Here is a 10295-nt window from a genome sequence, read left to right on the forward strand (position 1 = left end):
CCTCTTGAATTTGGTTCTTGTCTTATGCACCTTTTGCTTATTATCTTTTCAATTTACTTTATAGAAAAGAAGCATCCTGAAATGTATATCTAGTTTTTTCAATTAAATAAGATTAACTTGCTAGTAAATTCTGTATATACACTATACATGGTATTGGCATTAATCAGATTCCTTGGAATCTAACCTCCAGTTGGGTACCAGAATAATAAAACTTTTTGAATATGCACAGAAGTATGCATAGTTATGTATAAATTATAAGCAGGTACTATAATATTAGGGGCTTCCCTGGTGGCTCAGATAGAAAACAATTAATATATTATTTATATTATAAAAGATACATAAACATTAAACTTTTAAGGAGGAGATTAAAATGTTATAAACAATATTGTAAAAATATTTTGCCAGTCATTATGACTTCATACAAGTATTAGATATAAGAATGAATATCAGTGTTAGGCTGAAATTCACAATTTGCCATAAGGCATGTAATTTTGGCTTCCCTGGTGGCTCAGATGGTACAGCATCTGCCTGCAATGCAGGAGACCCAGGTTCAATCCCTGGGTTGGGAAGATCCCCTGGAAAAGAAAATGGCAATCCACTCCAGTTCCTTTGCCTGGAAAAATCCCATGGACAGAGGAGCCTAGTAGGCTACAGTCCATGGGGTCGCAAAGAGTCGGACACGATTGAGCAACTTCACTTTCACTTTCATATAATTTTATTTCAAACTGTCCTCTTAAAATTTTCATTTTTCCAAATTATTTGCCAATATCTTTAAACTTGTATTTTAAGATTTATTTTTACCTTCTCACATAGGTGAGGAATGACCCACACTAACCTTATCAACCTTGCCATTGTTGTTTGTCTGTGCTATTGTAGTTGGTATCAACCTATATTTTCTATGCAGATTTTTTAAGCTAAATGTCTATTTCTAGTTTTAAGTTATTTAAAACCATATAATATAATGTAAAACAGGTAAAGTATTATAAGAAAAATGCAACATGTTGCACTCACTGTGCTGAAAGTGGGTGAATGAATCAGGAAGTTCTATCAATTCTTACCATTCTGGAATTCACGCACTTTCCTTAAAATAAATCATCTAGCATAGAAAAAACATTGATACTTACCATGGAAACAAAGTGGAGATGCCAATGTCAATCCATTTATTATATGAAAATTTTTGACCTTCATTTTATCCAGTAAAATATAATTATGTTACTCAAGCTATAGGATGTATTCAAGCAACTGTTTCTGGCAGCATTGATCTGGTTGGTGTTATTATTAAGATTAGCAAAGAAAGTTGCAACACAACTTAAGTAAAAGACTTCTGTAGTATTCACAGATATATTCAGAACTGTCTCAGTTTTTTACCAAATTATTTGTTGAGTGTGTAACTTTGGGTCAAATCATTTAAATGGTCAGATCTCGCTGCATTGCAGGTCCTGATGGGGAAACACAGACTGACCCATTCTTTGTATTCTTTATTGTTTAATTCACATTTCCATGATAAGGTTGCTTCTTTTCATCTTCCATATTAGCAAAACTGAATAAATACAATGTACATCTGGAAGCTTTTTTGAAACGGAACCAGTAGAAACATTTTCTTATAGCAAGGTTCACACACACACACAAAAAAAAACATACATTACAGTATTTTCAAAAATTACTTCCAAAATGGAGTAGCAAGTGATTATACCTCTGCTGCTGTATTTCTCCATTTCTGTCTCATTAGAGACAAAATGAGTAACCTTTTCTTAGAAGTTCCGAAATATAAATTTGAGCCAGGATAAGAAAAAGGGAGATTTTTTTTTTTTAATTCATATGACAACAATGTGCATTGATGAGTTCAGTTCACTTCAGTCACTCAGTCCTGTCCGACTCTTTGCAACCCCATGAATCGCAGCATGCCAGGCCTCCCTGTCAATCACCAACTCCCGGAGTTCATCCAGACTCATGTCCATTGAGTCAGTGATGCCATCCAGCCAGCTTATCTTCTGTCGTCCCCTTCTCCTCCTGCCCCCAATCCCTCCCAGCATCAGAGTCTTTTCCAATGAGTCAACTCTTCGCATGAGGTGGCCAAAGTACTGGAGTTTCAGCTTTAGCATCATTCCTTCCAAAGAAATCCCAGGGCTATCTCCTTCAGAATGGACTGGTTGGATCTCCTTGCAGTCCAAGGGACTCTTAAGAGTCTTCTCCAACACCACAATTCAGAAGCATCAATTCTTCGGCGCTCAACTTTCTTCACAGTCCAACTCTCACATCCATACATGACCACTGGAAAAACCATAGCCTTGACTAGACAGACCTTTGTTGGCAAAGTAATGTCTCTGCTTTTCAATATGCTATCTAGGTTGGTCATAACTTTTCTTCCAAGGAGTAAGAGTCTTTTAATTTCATGGCTGCAGTCACCATCTGCAGCGATCTTGGAGCCCTAAAAATAAAGTCTGACACTGTCCACTGTTTCCCCATCTATTTCCTATGAAGTGATGGGACCAGATGCCATGATCTTCATTTTCTGAATGTTGAGTTTTAAGCCAACTTTTTCACTCTCCTCTTTCACTTTCATCAAGAGGCTTTTTAGTTCCTCTTCACTTTCTGCCATAAGAGTGTTGTCATCTGCATATCTGAGGTTATTGATATTTCTCTCAGCAATCTTGATTCTATCTTGTGCTTCTTCCAGCCCAGCGTTTCTTATGATGTACTCTGCATATAAGTTAAATAAACAGGGTGACAATATACAGCCTTGATGTACTCCTTTTCCTATTTGGAACCAGTCTGTTGTCCCATGTCGAGTTCTAACTGTTGCTTCCTGACCTGCATACAGGTTTCTCAAGAGGCAGGTCAGGTGGTCTGGTATTCCCATCTCTTTCAGAATTTTCCACAGTTTATTGTGATCCACACAGTCAAAGACTTTGGCATAGTCAATAAAGCAAAAATAGATGTTTTTCTGGAACTTTCTTGCTTTTTCGATGATCCAGCAGATGTTGGCAATTTGGTCTCTGGTTCCTCTGCCTTTTCTAAAAACAGCTTGAACAACTGGAAGATGATCAAAAATTTTGAATTGTCTGGACTCTCTGCCCATTGTCTGTAATCTTTGTGTATTAATTTTATCCTTTGTCCCTGCAGACTGGTACTTTTCATGAGACCAGATTGGCACACTTTGGAACTTCTGGGCTTACGTGTTCTCAGCTTTTTCTCAGAAGCAGTCCCTTCCCTTGGCTCTGGATGTTAAACTGTAATGGGATTGTTTAGTTCATATGCTCTCCTCTTAACCAGTCAGTTTGGTCAGGCACCTGAATATATTTAAGAAGAGGTTAACACTATTTGGAAATGTTCAGCTACTAGAGTGAACAGATGAGGAATTGTTCCCTGACAAATGTGTATACTATTTCTACGATAAGGAATAGATATTGGGAGGAAAAACAATTACTGCTAAGGCTATGTTGTCAGGGGAGTGTGTTTCTGCAATGTTTGTCATCCCTGAAAATAAACTCTGTTAGTTAATACCATGTCTCAACATCACAATCTCAAGATGGATGAGGAGGCTCATATACATCATGTTTAAATTAACTAGTTATTTGGACTAAATTGTATTTTCCAAAAATTTATATGCAGAAACCTTAAGTATTTGGAGACACTGCCTCTCTGAAGGTAGTTAAGCTAAAGTAGGATCATTAGGGTGGACATTAATCCAATAGGACTAGTGTCTTTGTAAGAAGAGATTATGACACAGACAAACACAGAAAGGAGAATATGTAAAGACTTAGGAAGATGACGGCCATATGCAAGCCAAGGAATTGTTGTGCAGTCAACAAGTCATGTCTGACTCTTTGTGACACCATGGACTCCAGCACAACAGCCTTCTGTGTCTTTCATCACATCCTGGAGTTTGCTCAAACTCATGTCCATTGAGTCAGTGATGCTGTCCAACCATCTCATCCTCTGCTGTTCCCTTTTCCTCCTGTCTTCAATCTTTCCCAGCATCAGGGTCTTTTCCAATGAGTCAGTTCTTCACATCAGTCATCCAAAGAACTGGAGCTTCAGCTTCATCATCAGTCCTTCCAATGAATATTCAGGGATGATTTCCTTTAGGATTGACTGATTTGATCTTCTTGCTTTCCAAGGGACTCTCAAGAGTCTTCTCTAACACCTTAATTTGAAAGCATCAGTTCTTTGGCACACAGTGTTCTTGGAAAAACCATAGGTTTAACTATACAGACCTTTGTCAGCAAACTGATGTCTCTGCTTTATAATATGCTGTCTAGGTTTGTTATACCTTTTCTTCCTAGGTGCAAGCATCTTTTAATTTCATGGCTGCAGTCACCATCTGCAGTGATTTTGGCACCCAAGAAGAAAATATATCACTCTTTCCATTTTTTTCCCCGATCTATTTGCCATGAAGTGATGGGGCCAGTGAAAAAGTTAGCTTAAAACTCAACATTCAGAAAACTATTATCACGGCATCCAGTTCCATCACTTCATGGCAAATAGGTGGGGAAACAACGGAAACAGTGAGAGACTTTATTTTGGGGGGCTCCAAAATCACTGCAGATGGTGACTGCAGCCATGAAATTAAAAGATGCTTGCTCCTTAGAAGAAAGACTGTGACCAACCTAGACAGCATATTGAAAAGCAGCGACATTACTTTGCCAACAAAGGTCTATCTAGTCAAAGCTATGGTTTTTCCAGTAGTCATGTATGGATGTGAGAATTGGACTATAAAGAAAGGCTGAGCACAGAAGATTTGATGCTTTTGAACTGTGGTGTTGGAGAAGACTCTTGAGAGTCCCTTGGACTGCAAGGAGATCCAACCAGTCCATTCTGAAGGAGATCAGTCTTGAATATTCATTGAAAGGACTGATACTGAAGCTAAAACTCCAATACTTTGTCTACCTGATGCGAAGAACTGACTCATTGGAAAATACCCTAATGCTGAGAAAAATTGAAGGCAGGAGGAGAAGGGAATGACAGAGGATGAGATGGTTGGATGGCATCACCAACTCAATGGACATGAGTTTGAGTAAGCTCCGGACGTTGGTGATGGACAGGGAAGCCTGGAGTGCTGCAGTTCATGGGGTCGCAAAGAGTCAGACATGACTGAGGGACTGAACTTATGGGACCAAATGTCATGATTACAGTTTTTGTGTGTATGTGTGTGTTTTTAATACAGCATTTTATTTTTTTTAATTTAAATTTATTTATTTTAATTAGAGCTTTTGCCTGGAGCCGATTATACAGATTGATTACAGCTTTTTGAATGTTGAGTTTCAAGCCAGCTTTTTTACTCTCCTCTTATACCCTCATTAAGAAGCTATTTAGTTCCTCTTTACTTTCTGCCATTAGAGTGGTATCACCTGCATATCTGAGGTTGCTGAGCCAAGAATAGAGGCCTCAAAAATTCTGTGCATATCCTAATCTCTGACTCTAAACTAGAATTTATTTTCTATAGAAAATAACTTGTTCGTTAAGCCACCCAGCCTGTGGTACTTTGTTACTGCAGCCCTAGCAAGCTAATACAGTACTTCACCCACATTTGTTCTTTGTTATCCTGTATTAATATCAGACAACTCTTAGAATTGGTTTAAATTGTGACATACCTTTTGTCTTGCTCATATTCAGTGCTTTTGTGTTGGCTGATTTTTTTTTAATGAGTTCAAAATTCAAAGAATTGTTTTTTTGTGTGTCTCCATTTCTCTGAAGGCAGTGACTTTGTTATTCATTTCTTTAAATAAGCTTATGTTAGCAATAAAATCAGGAAGTAGAAATCTAAATTGTCATGTAATGCCCCTAGGAATATCTAAATCAGTTGTGAAACAATCAAATTTCTTTTCTTTGCAATACTGAGAATAAGATTTGTGTGCTTTCTAATGGAGCCACAAGTAATGTTGGAAAGAAACAATTTTATTTTGCATTAGGGTTTTTTGCTTTAGAACAGAACTCTTATTTCTTTAAGATAATTCACTTAATCATTGTGGCAAAGGCAATATATCACAGAGTTTTCAACATTACATTAAACAGATAATCAATAGTTTGAGACAATAAAATAAAATGTTTTCAGCTTTATTAAACTTCGGGGACATGTGGAGAGCAACTGGGAAGTAAAATAGCATTAAAAGTCAGTTAATATAGCTATTATTGCAAAGTATGTCTGAGTCACTGCTTAGCATGAGGCTTCTGCAGTTATTCAGGTGAAATCAGATTGAAAAGCAACCACACACAAAATAAAGAAGATGGAGCTAGCTAAAACATTTAATTCATCAAGTTTCAGAGAATAAGCAATAATTTAATTGTGTTATCAATGTACCATGTTTCATATTTTAATATTTTTTTTCATTTTACTTAGTGCACTTATCTCTCTTAGAATTAACTTTTTAAATACTGTATATGCTACTAGAGTACAGCAAATATCACTGTAAAAGCAATTGAAATTTGGGTTGAAATATAGACAATTAAAAATCCTTTATATATAAGATAGCATGTTTAGTACTTTTAACTCATGAATTTATTTGGTTCTCCTAGCAATACTGCTAGGGTTATTTGACAATCAAGGAAAATGAAGCCCAAGTGCATGCCTAACCCAAGTTCAGCCGGCAATTGAGAGCCAGGCTGGGACTGGTGCCAGTAAAAATAATCATTCTAATAAGGCAGATGATTCTAGAATCTCTGTTATCATTTAGTCAAAATGTTGAATAAACAAACTTTCTTGGTCACTGGCTAGAAGTCCATTCAAAGAAATATTTTTAAAACAACTTGAAGTTAGTTTTATAATGCAAACTTTGATGGCCAGTCATCAATCATTCCCACCCAAATTGTATGTCCCTTGGTGCCTTGCTCATCATCAGAAGCTGTTCTATCAGGGAGGGGGAAAAAATCAATGAAAATCATGTCACCTAATTTCAACTTATTTTTCTCATCCCCCTTTCCTCCACTAAGACTCATTTAGGTCATAAGCCATAGATATAGGGAATACTCCCCGGATTCCTAGGGCAATAAATCCTCCTTGGTCTTTTACCCCATTGTTCAATACTGGACCTGACATATATTATTTACCAGATATTTAAACAAGTTATTAGTAAATATTTGTAACCATTGACAAAAATGCAATGTAACCATTGACAAACAGCAAGATAAATTCTGGAGATAACAAAAGGTTGTTTTTGTTCAATCTGAGTCATGTCCAACTCTTTGCAACCCCATGGTCTGTAACACACCAAGCTCCTCTGTCCTCCACTGTCTCCCGGAGTTTGCTCAGATTCATGTCCATTGAGTCAGTGATACTATCTAATCATATGTCATCCTCTGCTGCCTTTTGCCTTCAATCTTTCCTAGCATCAGGGTCTTTTTCAATGAGGGCAGATAATCCCATGTTTGAATCCTAGCTCAGATACCCAGTAGCTATGAGAATCTCAGTTTATTTATCTGCAATGTAGGCTTATAAAATGTCCTAGTTCATAAAATATAAAAATTAAAGTATGCAATGCCAATAAATTGTGTGATTTAAAAAAATTGTAGCTATTTGATTGTCCTCTACCATATTCCAAAATTAATTGAGGCAATATAGATACTATTTTCTTTATTACTACCAATTCTTATCATTGTCTTTAGGCAGCAGCAGTGAATATTACTTAGATAATAGTACTGGAAACACTATATAAAAACAAATAAAATCTTATATAGATGTGATCCAATATTCACCTCTATCTAGAAAGTTCAGAAGAAATCTTATTGATTATTGCACTAGAAGTCTATATGATGATGTCTATACTTAGTCCACACTTAATTGAATAAATGTTTTTGAGGGGTTTTTTTTTTTTTGGTCAATGTTGACCATCATAGGCAAAAGCCTTGTAACAGTTTTCACATTATCTGTCTGTCATTCTGGGAAATTTTTCTAAAATTTCTGACTGGCCTTTATGCTAAGGTCACAGAACAGAGTAACCACATAACCCTGGTCTTATTGGCATCAGGGTTAGTGTAAGTAAACTGACTGTCCCTGAGTCCTATTATTTATGCACAATATTAACCTAAAACTATAAATATTTTTATAAAACTGTGCTTTGGTTGTGCTGGGTCTTCGTTGCTGCACAGGCTTTTCTCTAGTGGTGGTGTGTGGGCCTCTCATAGCGGCGGCCCCTCCTGCTGTGCAACACGGGGCTAGCGTGTGTGGGTTTTAGTAGTTGCCATGCATGGGCTCCGTAGCTGTGGCTCTCGGGCTCTCGTGCACAGGCACAGTAGTTGTGGCACAGGGAAGCCCTAAAACTATAATTCTTTAGGTCTAACTATTTCTGACCAACAATCATTTTTAACAGAAATTGGCATCAAATTATACCTCTACTACACAGTATATCTTTTACTACGCTGTCTCTTATCTTTTCTACCCAACATCAATTCTTTCATTTAATTCATTCTTACATTAGTGTCAAATGAATCTTTCTAAAACGGTATTTTTTTTCAGTTCAAATAGTGTTTTTTTTCAATATAAATTCATTTTTTTTAACTGGAGGCTAATTACTTTAAAATATTGTATTGGTTTTGCCATATATCAACATGAATCCTCCAGGGGTGTACATGCGTTCACCATCCTGAACCCCCCTCCCACCTCCCTCCCCATACCATCCCTCTGGGTCATCCCAGTGCATCAGCCCCAAGCACCCTGTATCATGCACTGAACCTGGACTGGAAATTCATTTCATATATGATATTATACATGTTTCAATGCTATTCTCCCAAATCATCCCACCCTCTCCCTCTCCCACAAAGTCCAAATTACTGTCTTCAAGACAAAACTCAGATGTTACCTAAGCTGGAGGCCTTACTGTAACTCCTTTGGTTTACTTGTGCATATTTATATGTTTCTTTTATTATATCTCACAGGATATACTGCAGTAATTTAACATTGACTGCTGGGCTTGTGAGTGAAATGTTTAAAGGTAATTTGTATAAATCTTCCAAATAGTCAATATCTCCCACCTCTTAGAGTGTAAAATTTATGATTTGTTACTGCCTTGCAAATCAATAAAATTCTGACCCAATTTATCCTACTCAATCTAGACTCATCTCTGCCTCCAATTTTCCCATAGCCATCTGGTTAAAAAAAAATGGTCTTTGCCATAGATTGTTAAGGCTTGTTAATATTATTCAAACTTCCCAGGTGGCTCAGTGGTAAAGAATCTGGCTGCCAATGCAGGAGACACAGGACATAAGGTCAGGAAGATCCCCTAGATTAAGAAATGACAGCATCCTCCAGTATTCTTGCTTGGAAAATTCCATGGACAGAGGAGACTTGCAGGCTACAATCAATGGAGTTGCAAAGAGTTGGACACGACTGAGTGCAAGTGTACACACACACACACACACACACACACACACACAGTTCAGTCACTCAGTTGGGTCCGAATCTTTTGTGACCCCATGGACTGCAGCATTCCAGGCTTCCCTGTCCATCACCAATTCCCAGAGTTTACTCAAACTCATATCCCTTGAGTTGGTGATGCCATCCAACCATCTCAACCTCTGTCATCCACTTCTTCTCCTGCCCTCAATCTTTCCCAGCATCAGGGTCTTTTCAAATGAGTCAGTCCTTCCCATAAGGTGACCAAAGCTTTGGAGTCTCAGCTTCAACATCAGTCCTTCCAATGAATATTCAGAACTGATTTCCTTTAGGATTCACTGGGTTTATCTCCTTACAGTCAAAGGAACTCTTAAGAGTCTTCAACAACACAGTTCAAAAGCTGCCATTCTTCAGCACTCAGCTTTCTTTATAGTTCAACTCTCACATCCATATGTGACTACTAGGAAAACCATAGCCTTGACTAGACAGACCTTTGTTGGCAAAGTAATGTCTCTGCTTTTTAATATGCTGTCTAGGTTGGTCATAACTTTTCTTTCAAGGAGCAAGCATCTTTTAATTTCATGGCTGCAGTCACTATCTGCAGTGATTTTGGAGCCCAAGAAAATAAAGTCTCTCACTGTTTCCCTTGTTTCTCCATCTATTTGCCATGAAGCGTGGGACCAGATGCCATGATCTTAGTTTTGTGAATGTTGAGTTTTAAGCCAACTTTTTCACTTTCCTCTTTCACTTTCATCAAGAGGCTCTTTAGTTCTTCTTTGCTTTCTGCCATAGAGTAGTGTCATCTGCATATCTGAGGTTCTTGATATTTCTCCCAGCAATCTTAATTCTAGCTTGTGCTTCATCCAGCCCAGCATTTCACATGATGTACTCTGCATATAAATTAAATAAGTACGGTTACAATATACACCCTTGAAGTACTCCTTTCCCAATTTGGAACCAGTCTGTT

At 37.5% G+C, this 10295-nt stretch overlaps 1 non-coding gene across 1 annotated transcript; it reads left to right on the forward strand.

Annotated features, from left to right (window-relative positions):
* Nucleotides 1-497: 497 nt before the first annotated feature.
* Nucleotides 498-569, forward strand: TRNAC-GCA. Its single transcript has one exon. It is a non-coding gene; the product is annotated as a tRNA-Cys (tRNA).
* The last annotated feature ends 9726 nt before the right edge of the window (nt 570-10295 follow it).

Source organism: Bison bison, unplaced genomic scaffold (assembly GCF_000754665.1).
Source record: "Bison bison bison isolate TAMUID 2011002044 unplaced genomic scaffold, Bison_UMD1.0 scf7180017864200, whole genome shotgun sequence".
Classification (NCBI taxonomy): Eukaryota; Metazoa; Chordata; class Mammalia; order Artiodactyla; family Bovidae; genus Bison; species Bison bison.